The following is a 15,469-nucleotide window of genomic DNA, read 5'->3' as shown; positions in this document are numbered from 1 at the left end:
TTAAAGGATTTAACCCCAAGGTTGTTGAGCTTTTTCGAGGATTGAAGTTGCTGAACTTTTGGGGGGATTTTACCCCAGGACATATACTGCCCCGGGGGACAGATAAAATCAACTGGCGGGCTGGATTAGGCTGCCAAAATGGACTTTGGACATTCCTGCCTTAAGGCAAAGGTGGGGGATCTAAAGTCCTTCAGATGATGTTGACCACTGGGCTGTGCTGGCTGAGACTGATAGGACTTGAAGTCCAACAACATCTGGAGAACCACAGGTTCCCTATCCCTGCTGTTTGATAAAACTAGCAACAACACAATCAGTTGACCTGTCAGTCTTTTTATTATAAATTGGGAGGTTTTTGAAGTTTTCTTTAAGTTTTGGCCTCCCTTGTTTCTGACGTGACCCTGCCCCCCGCTTCTGAATTGAAGTGGGCCCTGACCATGAAGTTTCAGGCGGCTGTTTTACAAATGGATTACCATTAATTGATGCAGTTTCTGACTTTCTCATGCTTTCAAACTCTTCTCTGAAGAACCTGGAGTTCCCCAAGGTCAATAATAGCAGCTAAAGTTCTTTGAAAGATCTCTTGCTCAGTGCTACTGATCTTCTCCTCCAAGACAACAGAACTATTGGATGTTTTCTTGGACACTCTCTCCATTCCTGTGGGGCAACTGTGAAGCCTAAGAGGCCTTGCTAGTGAAGTGTGCACCCTAGAATATGCCCCAGGATCCATAGTAATATGCAGGGTTTCTGCAGTAGACAAATTAATGTGGAAAGCATTCTCTGAAGGTAATAGATTTGTTTAAAACATTGTTCTGACATGGAGTCAGAAAACAGAAGAATATAGTTGCTGTTGATTGGTGGTTGATTCCCAGTGTCCTTGGTATAGGCTTTCAGAAAGTGAGTGTGCTGTAACAAGGTGGAAGCCTCTGGAAGCAACACAACAGCTTCCAAAGACAAAACAATCAATTATTTAACCAGAAATTAATAGTATGATGGTGAGTATGATCCCATGACAAGCTGAAGAATGCCATCAATGCTCAGGTACGTGGTAAAGCTCCAGGAAAGAAAGTACCGGTAATCCCAATAGAAGTTCTGAAAGCCAGCTTCAGTTCTTCCCACATGACACACCTCTACTGTGTCCTCTTGCAGTGTTGAGAACAAGGATCCATGCCACAAGACATGTGTGACTCCAAAATCATGAGCCTTTAAAAGAACAAAGGTGACCACCAAGACTGCAACAACTACTGTGAGATCTCCTCGCTGAGTACTGTGGGGAAAGCTTTCACTCTTGATGTTCTCAATAGATTACAGGCAGTTGCTGACAGGGTCTACCTCAAGTCACAATGCTGCTTTAGAGCTCAGAGGTCAACAGTAGACATTATTTTCTCACTGCGCAAGCTGCAGGAGAAATGCCAAGAGCAGAGATGCCTCTTGTACATTGCCTTCATAGACCTGACGAAGGCCTTTGACCTCATCAGCCAAAAATGACTTTATTTGTCTACCTGGAGTCCACCATAACCAGCAATCTCTCAATTGATGGTAAGCTGGACAAGTGTATCGGCAGGGCAGCTACGGCAATGACTTGCTTCTCCAAAATGGTATGGGAGAATGGAATGCTAACAACCAATACCATCATAATAAACTTTATTGCACTAGCCAAAGGCTATGGCATCATTCACAAAGGGAACAAAAAGAAAAGCAACAATAACAATAAAAACATCAGGCACTGCAAATACAATAAACCACGGTCACGTCTCCTAGAAATTATTTGTTGCATACAATAGAATAGCAGGGGGTTCTCAGGTAGAATGTGCCTGCTTAAATGTCCAAATCACCTTTGCAATTGACCACTATTTTATCTAGTTCTTTTCTCCTGATCTTCTTAGCTGCCAACGCATATAGTGCTACTTTATAAGTTACGAAGTCATCAGCACCACTCAGCAGCCATTTCACCCTTTGCACCCTGTTCGAGTGTGTTCCGTTCATAAGCAGGGGGTTTTATAAATCAGTCTCTTGGTTCTATATATAGTGGACATTGCAATAAATAGTAGTATAGGTCCTCCTTGCAAGGTTGCCCACACAGACAAAGCCTCTCCTTGTACTGTTCTTTGCCATACCGACCATCCACCACCGCTGAGGGCATCAATTGGAATCGTAATTCTGTAAAGGCGATTTTTAGTACGGCAAGTGGGAGCTTTGTCAGATAACTAGCTTGGATGTGCTCCGTTTTGATAAGTCAGAACCATGGTGAGCTTTTGCTAGAGGCAATCATGGTTAAATCCCTTTCTGCATTGGACCTGAAGAGACAATCTCTTAATTGCCTCTTATCCATCATCATGATCACCTGAAGATCTTGTAATTGATATTGGGTCAAGAGGGGTTGGATGACATCCTTCCAACATTTGGTCTGTTCCCGTTCTGTGTGGGACATAGCGGGGAATCTCTCCTCCAAAGAGAGATTGGAGTCTTTTCACATAGTTTAGACACACATAGCCTGTATTGTTGTCACCTCCGCTTCCACGCAGAGAAGAGCAGCTGGGGTCCCACTGGGGAGCAAGAGCACTTTCCTGAGGAATTTGTTCTGCAATAAAATGTACCACAAAACTTATCACTTATACAATCTTTTTAGACTTCCATCAGCACCTCTGATGATCCACCATGTTAACCACTTCTTATGCATTTCTTAACTTTATATTGCCTTTACATATCTTAACAAATCATCCTTCCCCTTCTCCATTTTTGCAACACTTCCAATAATACTCGTCACAAAACTTCTTGCAAACCTACAAACGTCATCTGATCTTCACAAATACTTTTCAAGTAGTCTGTAAATTTACTCCAGTCTTCCATGAATTTATGGTCCCGCCGGTTTCGAATCCTTCCTGTTAGTTTATCTGGTTCTGTATAGTCCATTAACTTGTTCTGCACTATTTCTAAGGCTTTGTTAGCATTTGGATCCATGCCTCATATCGCTACTCCGTGGAGCATCTGGGTAATACCAAGATGAAGGTCTACCAGGCTTGTGTGTTGAGCACACTGCTTTATGGAAGTGAATTGTGGGCAACTTACAACCACCAGAAGCTATGCCTCAATGCCTTCCACAGGCGCTACGTCAGGAGGATTTGGGGTATCATATGGCAGGACAGAATTCCAGACAAAGATGTGCTCTCTCAAGCTCGCATTTCAATATTGTTTGCACTCCTGTCTCAGTGACATCTACACTAGCTTGGTCACGTCCACAGAATGGAAGATGGCAAGATTCCCATGGAATATCTACAGGAAGCTGGCTTCTGGTACCAGGCCAATTGGCAGACCAATTCTGCATTACAAAGATATCTGCAAATGTGTCCTGAAGGCTGGCAACATCAGCCTTGCCATGTGGGAATCTCTTACAGACAACTGCAGTGCCTGGAGACAGGCAGTCAAGTCATGTATCCCTAGCAGTGACCAGAAGAAAAATAACCGCTGGGAGGAGTGCAGAGAAAAGAAATGAAATGACATTGCGCCTCTGTTATTTTATCCTGATTAAATATTTGGGCAATTTGATGATATTGTAACCATGTGGTGTAGTATTGGTTCACCTCCTCATACGATCTTAATTTTAATTGACCCTGTTCCTCTTTTAGAAGTTGCTGATATGTGGCAAGTCTACCTGCCGTGTTTACTTCTAATGGTGATACCCAATATGGGGTTTTCGGTTCTAACAGCCTTTGATGTCTCACCCAGACCTTGTACAGAGATTTCCTATTTATATGTCTTAGAAATTCTTTATGTACCACCACTTTATTGTAAATTAGATAAGCACACCAGCCATATCTATTATTCCAGCCCTCTAAGTCTAGAATGTCCTTAATCCAGCTAAAGAATGCTAAAGAATGCGGCGTCATAATATATTCTCAGGTCTGGAAGCCCAACCCCCCTTGCCCCGTTCCTTCTTGTCTGTTAGTAACCTTGCCAGATAAATTTTGTCAAATCCGATTTCCATTTTTAAAACATTATTCTTTACCCATTATGGGGTTATTGTTTTTTTAAAGCTTTTTAAAGCTTTGTTTGGACTGGTAGCCTTTCCAGCTTTTGAGACACTGGAGATACTGGAACAATCGGATACATTTTTTGAACTTGAAAAACCAGCAACTACTTTATTTAGATATCTGTTGTTAGCAAATAAGTTTGACACCCAGATTCTAAGAAATGACTGAGATAAAGAATTGGACCTTTCATTATTACCTAGACAGTAATGAAAGCCTCAATAGCATCTAGATCAAGGGAAGTAATAGTGCCACTGTATTCTGCTCTGGTCAGACCTCACCTGGAGTACTGTGTCCAGTTCTGGGCACCACAGTTCAAGAAGGACACTGACAAACTGGAACGTGTCCAGAGGAGGGCAACCAAAATGGTCAAAGGCCTGGAAATGATGCCTTATGAGGAACAGCTAAGGGAGCTGGGCATGTTTAGCCTGGAGAAGAGGAGGTTAAGGGGTGATATGATAGCTGTCAAATGGACTTCTGAAACTGTAATTTATATCTATCTAATAATGTATGGAAATGTAACTAATTATGTTTACCATATTACACTATATCTTTGTTTCTTATTGTATTTTTTGCACTTTTTCGTTCTCCCTCTTTTTTCTTTCATCGCTTACTTTATATTTTGTAACTGAAATTATTTCAATAAAATATTAATAAAAAGTTCAGGCTGCATTATTAAAGTTCATTGGGCAAGAAACCTGCTTCCCGCATAAATTAGACTTTTCCCGTAAGTGATGTGTATAGGCATTATAAAATATAACAGTTGTTTGACACAGTGTAGTATATAACCTGTATAACATCAGATTGTTCAGTAAGTAGTTGATGTTGTCTAATCTCCCCGCACACAATTCAGGGTGAATCTCCATAAATAGGTTACCTGGAAGCAATATTAGACAGACATCCTAAAGAACATTTTCTCTGAAAGAAACCTAGGGACTGTACCCTTTACAGAGCTACAACTACCAGCAGCCTCAACACACTACAGTTTCCATCATTTTTCTTTGGGGGAGGGCACAGGGAGAATATGTTTTAAATGTATGGTGTGTACACAGCCCAAGACTGAAAGTGGAGCCCTGATGTGAAAAGGTGTGTTGGCTGGGACTACTTGAGTGACTACATACAGCAGTATGGATCACAGGTGTGTAAAAGGAACTGGGGCGCAATCTGGAATAATTGCAACTGTAGATCTTCTACTTCGAATTATAAAGACTCTGGTCTGTGGGCTAATCCTTGGTTCCCATCAAGCCCATGTACTGGACCGTATAGCCTAACACAGTGGTGGCGAACCTATGGCACGCGTGCCATTGCCCCAGCACTGAGCCGGCAGAAGGCGAGGGCAGTAGATCAGCTCAAATTGGGCAGCTGAGTAGCCTTCCTCCTCCTCCAATGGCACCAATGGAGATGGCAGGGGAGGGTGGCATCGCTGGCGAGCCTCAAGAAACCACTTTGTTCCAGTGCTGGGTAGCCAGGCAGGGCCACCTCCGCCTCTACCCCATCCTTGTCACCCCTTACCTGGTACCGGGCCCCACTGGCCTTGTTGCACCATGATCGCCTCCCACTCGCTGGTGTACTTCTTCACTGAGCTCAACCACAGCCAAGGGCAGCGGGTGAAGGCATGCCTGGGGCGTAGGGGCAGGTTGGGGTTGGGCAAGAGAGCAGGGTTAGCACATGGGGCAGCCCCCAAGGCCCTTTCAGGAAATGGCGGCGTGATGGGGGGGGCACCGCTCTGCACATGCTCAGAAGGCCACACCGAGAACGCTTGCTTGCCACACCGAGAACCTGCTTGCTTGCTCGGGCTCGAGCTTAAAAGCAGGGAATTCCCGTTTGCACGGTGGACGCAGAGATCTTGTGAAAATGAAATCCTAATTCTCTGCCAAATAATTTTAAGTCAATGAAGCACTTGGGATTGCTTTCCTCACTTTGTTTGGATCATATGCTTGTGAGCAGTTGAAAGCTCTGTTGTTGTGTTTTTCTTTTAAGACTAAAGATGTTAATGTATGAGTTGTTTTTTTCTAAACTAAAACCTCAGTATTCAGGTTAAATTGCTGGGTTGGCACTTTGCAATAAATAAGTGGGTTTTGGGTTGCAGTTTGGGCACTTGGTCTCTAAAAGGTTCACCATCACTGGCCTAACACAACAAGAAGTTGTGTTATTGGGAAGGGCTGCGGCTCAGTGATGGAGGACATGCTTTGCATGCAAAAGGTCCCAGCCTCAATCCCTGGGGAACCATTGCCAGACAGTTTTAACAATACAGTACTGAGCTTATATGGAGCAATTGTTTGACTTGATGTAAGGCAGGTTCCTAACTCAGGATCCCGGTCATTATATTGGGGGAAGATCCATATCTCAGTGGTAAAGCACCTGCTTTGCAGAGAAGTTCCTAGGTTCAGATTCTTGGCATCTCCAGGTATGGCTAGTAAAAGACTCCTGGTTATTCGTTTATGTTTTGTTATGTATTTTGTCTTATTTAGTATTCTTTTGTATGGGAACCACCTTGTGATCTTCGGACGAACAGCGGTATACAAATTCAACAGCAACAAACTGGAGAGCAGCTGACAGTGAAAACAAACACTGCTAGATGAGACTAATGGTCCATTTGTGATCTACATCAGGACCTGCTGCCCCTGTGGATCCAGTTGCCTCACCTTTCCTCATTGAGGGGGGAAGCTTGCCTGTTCATCAGGGCACCCGCCAAGCTTCCTCCTTGCTCCCCTTTCGCACTCAGTTTCCTGGCTTTTCGACTCCTTCTCTCAGCAGGGCCAACTGCCACCTGTCAACGGACACACCGACCTCGCGCGCTCGCCCCGCCCCTAAAAAAAATACAAAAAAAACTCTCAAGGAGGCTGCGGCTCCTACGCATTCGGTTCTCATTTGCATTTCCCCACCCGCCGCGAATGCGACTGGCGGCGGCGCGGCAGCGGCCCGAGCTAGGATTGGCGGTTAGGCTTGCCAATCCTCCCGGAGTAAACACCGCCCTCCCGAGTTGGCATCCCTCTGAGCGCCCTCCGGCTTTCTTGTCTCCCTCGCAGCAGCCTACCCCCCCCGCCCCCATTCCCTTCTCCGGCTCTCGTCACCCCGCCTTCCCTCCCTCCCTCCCTCCCTCGCCCGGCCGCGTTTGGCCTTGTCGGCGTCAGCGGCAGCTGTCGCTGCGGCGTAGGAAGCGAAGCGGTCTGGCGGCGGCTGTGGTGGGGACTCTCCAAAGCCAGTCGGCTCGGCCCGTTCGCTCTTCCTCCCCGTCTTCGTCAAGGGGGCCCCTGGTGGCCTCGAGGAGAAACCACGGGCGTTCTGGGCCGGTGGGGGCGGCGGCAGGTGGGGGCCACTGCTGCTGCCGCCGCGAGCCCCGCCCCTCCAGCAGGTAAGGCGCACAGACGAGCACCCCCGCTTCACCTCTTTGCCCACTAGACACGTCGCTGTTTCAGGACTGAAAGCGCCAAAAAAAAAACCTCCAAGCTCTTATAAGCCGGCACGCCCCCCTCCCACCGCATCTTGACAGGTGAGGATAATTTTACACGCACCCCCATTTCACTCCACCAAAGGTGTGGGGGCCTCTTTCTAGCTCCCTCTTTCTCCGCCGAACCCCCCCCCCCCCGCCAGCCGCCGCCGCCCCGCCTTCATTACAGCCAAGAGAAAGATTTAAAGCTCCTTTTTCTAGTCTAGTGGACACATTTACATTTCTCAAATGGCACCTACTTCCCGTTTAAGGTGGTGGTGGGGGGTGGCGGTGGCGGATGCAAATAGTTTATTGCTCATATAGGCCAAGTCCATACATGCAGAACAGGTGCATACGCTCAGCGCATTTCACGCTCTGTATGTTATATGAACAAGCTTGTGCACCTGTTTGAAATTGGGTTTATATAGGCCAGGGTATACTTGCAGACAGATGTATACACTCATGCACATGTCTATGTTGTAGGGATAAGCTTTTGTATCTGTGCACAGTTATATCTGTATTTAAAAATACTATGCATTTATAGTATTATATAAAATCTTGTAGTATTTTGCACATGCCTCAAGGAAGCTAGCCATGTTACATATTTTTACGTCATAAAGCAATGTGTGTGTGGGGGGGGGTTGTTGGCTGTCTTGAGGGTTATGTGAAAGGCAAGTTAATATGATTTTTAAAATTTATATACATGTACTTTTTGTATAGAAACGTTATTAGTTCTGAGGGTGAGATTATGTACAATCTTGCGCCTTTTGTATAAATGTCACACAATAACAAAAATTGCATGCATAGAAAATTCTTTATTTTACTGTATACTCCTTGTAAAAATGTATTAAAATTAATAGTATCTGCATGTGTGTGGTATGTACACACACACATACTATTACAGTTGTATGTGTTTACATGTGTGGAATTGCTGTACAGGAGTTGTTTGGAAAGGAAAGGGAAATTATAACAGTGACTCTTCCATTGACCTATATTCCCTCTCATGAGAATTATAAGTGCAGCCCTGGTACATCAGAGTGCAGCATCCTACCTCATGTAGTACCTGTTGGTTGCCTCCAGAAGGCCAGCAAGTTGGATTTCAAGGCAGCAGCCCTTGCCCTTTGACTTTCCCTACTAGTGCCCCCTTGCAGCATCTTTATCTCATGGAATACTGCCCCTGACCATGGAGGTTCCATCAAGCCCGACATGTGGTGATTGGCTTTGACTTCTGCCTTCCTCCATCAATCTGTATAATTTCCCTTTTAATACCATGTTGATAATGATAATATAAACCTTCAGTGTGTTCAGGTTCATCAGATGTTTTCTCAAAGTGCATGGTAGGGTGAGGCAGTACACATACAGGCATCCCCCCACTTGCACATGATCGACTTGCACGTGACCATATATACGTGCAGCACCAAGAAAAGTTTTAATAGTTTAATTCATACTGAAAATGGAGAGCGCGAGCTGGAGAGTCCTTGTGGCTCATGAGGAGACCCTCCCTGGAGCCAAAGGAGGATGTCCAGAGAGGGCAGAAAAGAGACTGGAGGTGCAACAGTGCTTTGTTTAGGCTGCTTGGCATCCCTCCTAACAGCTGATGCATGTGGTAGTGCAGCAGCAGATGCTTTTCCGCATGTCCTCCAGTCTCCTGCTGACCCCAGAGCTTCAGTTCCAGTTGTGGATATTTTTGGTACAGGGTTGTTAGGTTGTTGTTGTTTTTTTGGAGTGTAGTATTTTGGAGAGAGAGTGGCTTCATAGTACTGCCTTATGCTACTGTTTTTTAAATCCACTGTTTGCTTCCATTTGTCATCTCTTTAAAGATTGTCTAAGGCAAAAAACCCCACTCTGTTTCCTATTTAGTAATAAGTAACCGACACTTAGCCAGTGCCTTGACATTTGTCATGGTTCTCCGTGTGCCACATGACCCAGAAAGCTGTCTGTGGACAAACACCGGCTCTCTCGGCCTGAAAAGCAAGACAAGTGCTTCACCCCATAGTCATCTTTGACTGGACTTAACCGTCCAGGGGTCCTTTACCATACCTTACCTTACCTAATAGCACCTGAGATGATTAGCTCAAAGCAAGGCTAACTCTGAAATGCTCATTAAGTTGTCATGGCAGTGCCCCCTACTACTTGTGCCATCCTTATATCTTATATGTCTTCCCAATGACAGGGGGGAAACAGACTTTTATCTCACATATAGAGCCCATTACCATCCACCTAACAGAATCATATAAATTCTTCTTTTAGGCTGAGGATTCTCACTAGTTATTTTACTGGAGCCATGGTAATAAATTGTGTTTTATGTCAAGTGGGCATCCAGTATCTCTAGAATATATTATTTGAGGTTGTTGCAACCTCTGTCATATACAGCCTACTGTTCTGATGCATCCCTTTCAGAGGTGCAGGGGCTCAGTTCTGCCTGCTAGCTGTGTGATTTGAATGTTTGTTCTCTGTAGCTACTCAGCATCATAAGGTAAAGGTAAAGGGGACCCCTGACCATTAGGTCCAGTCGTGACCAACTCTGGGGTTGCGGCGCTCATCTCGCTTTACTGGCCAAGGGAGCCGGCATACAGCTTCCGGGTCATGTGGCCAGCATGACTAAACTGCTTCTGGCGAACCAGAGCAGCGCACGGAAACACCGTTTACCTTCCTGCCGGAGCGGTACCTATTCATCTACTTGCACTTTGACGTGCTTTCGAACTGCTAGGTTGGCAGGAGCTGGGACCGAGCAATGGGAGCTCACCCCATCGTGGGGATTCGAACCGCCGTCCTTCTGATGGCAAGTCCTAGGCTCTGTGGTTTAACCCACAGCATCATAGAGAAAAGCAAATTGTCATATATTTAATGTAATCACAAACCAGTGTGTGCCTTATCCCATGTGCTGACATGTGAGGGCTTCTTGCTTGCCTTTGTCATTGCCATGTTTCTTTACCCAATATTGCCACTCACCCCACACCAGTACACTTGTCTCTAGCCCCCTCTGTTACATTTTCATTGGTCTATAGAACATGTATATAATTTTGCTGAAGGTAGACTGGCAGAGGAACAATGACTGTGTTTGCTATTGATAAATGTTAATGTGTAACTGGAGCAATTTCATTCTTGAAATAAGTACTTTGGGACAAACTGGAGTGACAGTGATGGCTATTTTGCAGCTTTTTGAGCACAAATGTGTTTGTGGAATATGTATGTAAATAAATTAACAGTGACCATTGTGGCTGCAAGCATAAACATAAACTTGTCAGGGCATTCTTCCATTCTTCTATATGGTCATCTGACATATAAATTGGAAATATCTCCTATGAGGTTATTGAAATGGAAATCTTTAAGATTGTCAAAATGATAAATATAAATGTAACTTTGTGCTATAAATGTAACTTTGTTGTGTTATTGTTTCTTCTTGCAATAAGTATTACTTTCCATTGCTTCTGATGTGGTATGACATGGTATGTTCAAGAAAATTGAGAGCAGCAAGTTCAGAAAGCAGAGATGTACAGAGCTTGTGTACTAATTAGTAGTATCCACAGCCTTCCTTACTCTTAACTTCCTTACTCTTAACTTCCTTACTCTGTGGCAGTAACATTGTTGATCTTTAACCTTTGTTTGTTTTATTCCGATTCTCATTAGAATGACCAACAACATTTTGGGTTGTCTCGGACCAGATCCAGTCATTCTTGTAGGAATTTTATTTTCTAGATCCATTTCAATTGGGGTTATGCCCGGTTTTTGGCATGGAAACTCCTTTATTCACCCTGTATGATGAGCTCTGTTGGGAGAGAGTGTGGGGAGGATGTGTCCCTGTTAATTCTTCTCGACCTCTCAGCAGCTTTGGATACCATCAACCATGCTATCCTTCTGGAGTGGCTCTCTGAGTTAGGGGTGGGTGGCACTGCCTTGCAGTTGTTTCAGTCCTACTTGGATGGTTGTTCCTAAAGGGTGTTGCTTGGTTTTTCAGTCCTGTGGAGCCTTCACTGTGGGTGCCACTTCTCATCTAGGCAGTCTCTGACAGTGGGGTTCCACAGGGCAATTGATTCTATCCTCTGTGCTGTTCAATATCGGCATGATACCACTGAGTGGGGTTATCCCAAGTTATGGAGTACATTGTCAGCACTATGATAATGGCAAACAGTTATATTTCTTTACATTTGCAGGTGGGGCAGTGGGTGTGCTGGACAATTTCCTTGCCTCAATAATGGATGAGATGAGAGCCAACAAACTGAAACTCAATTCAGATAAGACTGAGGCACTGTTAGTGGGTGGTTGCCTAGACCCGAAGGGTGGGAGGTTGCCTGCTCTTGATGAGGTTTGTTGTTTAGTCGTTTAGTCGTGTCCGACTCTTCGTGACCCCATGGACCAGAGCACGCCAGGCACTTCTGTCTTCCACTGCCTCCCGCAATTTAGTCAAACTCATGCTGGTAGCTTCGAGAACACTATCCAACCATCTCGTCCTCTGTCGTCCCCTTCTCCTTGTGCCCTCCATCTTTCCCAACATCAGGGTCATTTCCAGGGAGTCTTCTCTTCTCATGAGGTGGCCAAAGTATTGGAGTCTCAGCTTCAGGATCTGTCCTTCCAGTGAGCACTCAGGGCTGATTTCCTTAAGAAAGGATAGGTTTGATCTTCTTGCAGTCCACTTGATGAGGTTACTCCCTGTAAAGCAGTGGTGGCCAAACTTGGCCCTCCAGCTGTTTTGGGACTACAATTTCCATCATCCCTGGCCACTGGTCCTGTTAGCTAGGCTCAGGAGTGACTTCCATCAGCTTTGACTGGTAGTCCAGCTATGCCCCTATCTGGACAGAGACAGCCTAACTACTGTGGTCTATGCTCTGGTAACCTCTAGGTGAGATTAAAGGATAAGATAAAGGTACCTGTGACTGTTAGGTCCAGTTGCAGATGACTCTGGGATTGCATGCTCATCTCGCTCTGTAGGCTGAGGAAGCCGGTGTTTGTCCACAGACAGCTTCTGGGCCATGTGGCCAGCATGACCAAGCCGCTTCTGGCGAACCAGAACAGCACATGGAAATGCCGTTTACCCTACTGCCAGAGCAGTACCTATTTATCTACTTGCACTTTGACGTGCTTTTGAACTGCTAGGTGGGAAGCAGGGACTGAGCAACAGGAGCTCACCCCGTCGCGGGGATTCACACCGCCGACCTTCTGATCAGCAAGCCCTAGGCTAAGTGGTTTAGACCACAGCGCCACCTGCGTCCCATCTAGGTTAGATTACTGCAGCACATTATATGTAGGACTGCCTCTGAAGACAGTTCTGAAACTTCAGCTAGTGCAGAATTCAGAAGCCAGGTTGCTCACCAGGGAAAGACGGTTTGAGCATATTACACTGATCCTCATCCGACTGCACTGGCTACCAGTTAGTTTCTGGTCCCAATTCCAAGTGCTGGTTTTGACCTATAAAGCCTTAAACTGGTCAGGACGACAATACCTCAAGGGCCACCTCTCTCCATATGAACCTATCTGGACCCTGAGATAATCTTCTGAGGCCCTTCTTTGTGTGCTTCGTCCTCCTTTGTGTGCCCGGAGGCTGGCAACACGAAAATGGGATTTTTTCTCTTTCTTTTGCAGTGGATCCCCATTTGTGGAACGCTCTCCCTAGGGAGGTTTGGCTGGTGCATTCCTTATACACCCTTTGGTGCCAGATGAAAACGTTCTTCTTTAACCAGGCTGATTGACATAAAATTATGAGGGTGGGGGAGGGTGGTGACATGCAGTGGGGATGCTTTTAACCAGCTGGATTGGATACTGAGATCTGGGGTACAGATTTATATCAGCAAACTAAGTGTAATGCTTGGTCTGTTTTGAGTGCATTTATAAGTGGACATAAAGGTGGCATCTAACTCTTCAGTGCTGTAAAGATCCAAGCTTTTTATTGGTGCTGATGTAATTAGCATTAAGTGTAAAAAGAAGCACAAAGCTTCAAGTAATATTTATCTCACATATTGAAATGCTTGTATGTGAAGATTAATACTCTAGATGCTATTGATTCATGATTAGTATATGTACTTTGTGCCAAACCTAAATCTCCATTGTTTGGTGTGAAAATAGTTCATTTATCTTTAGTTTGTAAATAAAAATAGTTATATTTTAAAATGTTAAAAGTGCCTCACATAAATTTATAGTAATCTTTACAACAACTGCAATAGATAGGTCATTAGGATACTAATATATTTTCTGCAGTTGTAAACATCCAGTACAGTATGCCTTTTTCTAAGTAGCTTATATGTAGGTTTAATTAAGCAGGTTTCACTTTTCTTCTAGTTAATTTCACTTTCTGCTTCCTGGTTTAATAAATGTTGGAAATGTTAAAAAGTAGCTTGCTAAGTTAAATGCGTTATGATTTTGATAAAGGAGCACTTTATACATTAGAAACTGTGAAATAAAATTACTAGAAATATCATAACTAGAGCTGGAAATACCATAACTAGACAGTGGAAGCACCTATCAGGAGTGAACATAGACCAAAACATAGGGGAAACTGCCCTACTAGAAAAGTTAACCAACAAATTCAACTAGCATGGGGACAATCTTTGGAGGATGCCTTCACCCCAGTGTGGTTTCCCTTTATTACAGTAACCTATCCCCTCCAACAGCATACAGTGGTACCTCTGGATGCGAACGGGATCCGTTCCGGAGCCCCATTCGCATCCTGAAGCAAACGTAAGACGCGACTGCATATCTGCGTGGGTCGCGTTTCGCTGCTTCCGCGCATGCGTGTGACATCATTTTGAGTGTCTGTGCACGCGTGAGTGGCGAAACCCGGAAGTAACGCGCTCTGTTACTTCCGTGGAGCGCAACCTGAAAATATTTAAGCTGAAGCATATTCATCCGGAGGTATGACTGTACAGATCAATATGGGTAACTTGACCCAACAACCTAGCCTGCCTTCCTCACATAAAGAAGCCACACCACAATCAACTAAACACAACCAACCAAGCTCAGGAACCCGTAACCTTTCACAATATCAATGAAAATGAATAAATACACAACTAAAGGACCTACCCATGTGATGCTGACATAACCCCCCCGCCCCACACACACTAAGAATAGGCATTAGAACAAAAGAACAATATCCCCATCTCTCTCCCCCTCCCCTTCCCTGCAACTGTAAGAGTATGACAAAAATGTATTTCACCAAATGTAAACAATTGGCTATGAATTGAAAGTGGAGACAACGGATACACAGTTCCCTCTTTATCTGCTTGCTTTGTAACACAAAAAACTAATAAAAACTAATTAAAAAACAACACTGGATTTTTGAAATATTTTAGGGCAATTAACTGGGAAATTCTTCAGTGCAAACTCCATTGTGAGTGGCATTGTATTCGTGAATCCCCTTGTGTATTACCAGTGATTGTGCCATTGCCAGCTTTATATGCCACATTCATTCACGTGTTTCTGAAGAAGAAATTATAACCAGTGCTTATTTCTAGGGGGACATGGGTACACATACCCCTAAACATTTTCTGAATCTACGTTTGGCCTCATTGAGGGGCAGTATTTCAATGATTAGGAAAATGAGAGTACCCCTAAACATTTTTTTAAAGGAAAAAAGCACTGATTATAACCATACTTGGACAAATGTCTTTGGTGCATCTAGAACTGGTAATAATGACAAGACTAAAGTACAATACTAATGATATGACTCAAAACTTCATTTTGTTGGTAATATTTCTTGTTCAAAAACAGTATATAATGATAAAATGAAACAAAAGCCCAAATGATCAGTATTGTAGAAAATTATGGTTTTACCTAGTGTGTAACTTTCTGCATGGTTGCGGGTGGTGCTGTGGGTTAAACCACAGAGCCTAGGACTTGCCGATCAGAAGGTCGGCGGTTCGAATCCCTGTGACGGGGTGAGCTCCTGTTGCTCGGTCCCTGCTCCTGCCCACCTGGCAGTTCAAAAGCACGTCAAAGTGCAAGTAGATAAATAGGTACCGCTCTGGCGGAAAGGTAAAAGTCATTTCAGTGCGCTGCTCTGGTTTGCCAGAAGCGGCTTAGTCAT

The 15,469-nt window shown here is 44.5% G+C and overlaps 1 protein-coding gene across 8 annotated transcripts in view; it reads left to right on the top strand.

Annotated features, from left to right (window-relative positions):
- The first annotated feature begins 6,933 nt into the window (after positions 1-6,933).
- Positions 6,934-15,469, top strand: part of RALGPS1 (Ral GEF with PH domain and SH3 binding motif 1) — a 217,422-nt gene continuing 208,886 nt past the window's right edge. For 3 of the 8 annotated variants that reach the window (XM_081896469.1, XM_081896468.1, XM_081896467.1), the window contains exon 1: positions 6,936-7,377. The gene's annotated coding sequence lies outside the window, so the exon portion shown is untranslated. The other 5 variants (XM_081896465.1, XM_081896462.1, XM_081896466.1 and 2 more) reach the window with 3 other exon arrangements.

Source organism: Podarcis melisellensis (assembly GCF_964234715.1).
Source record: "Podarcis melisellensis genome assembly, chromosome: Z".
In the NCBI taxonomy this organism is placed as follows: Eukaryota; Metazoa; Chordata; class Lepidosauria; order Squamata; family Lacertidae; genus Podarcis; species Podarcis melisellensis.
Note: the sequence above shows the minus strand (reverse complement) of the source record. Positions and strands in the feature narration are given on the sequence as shown.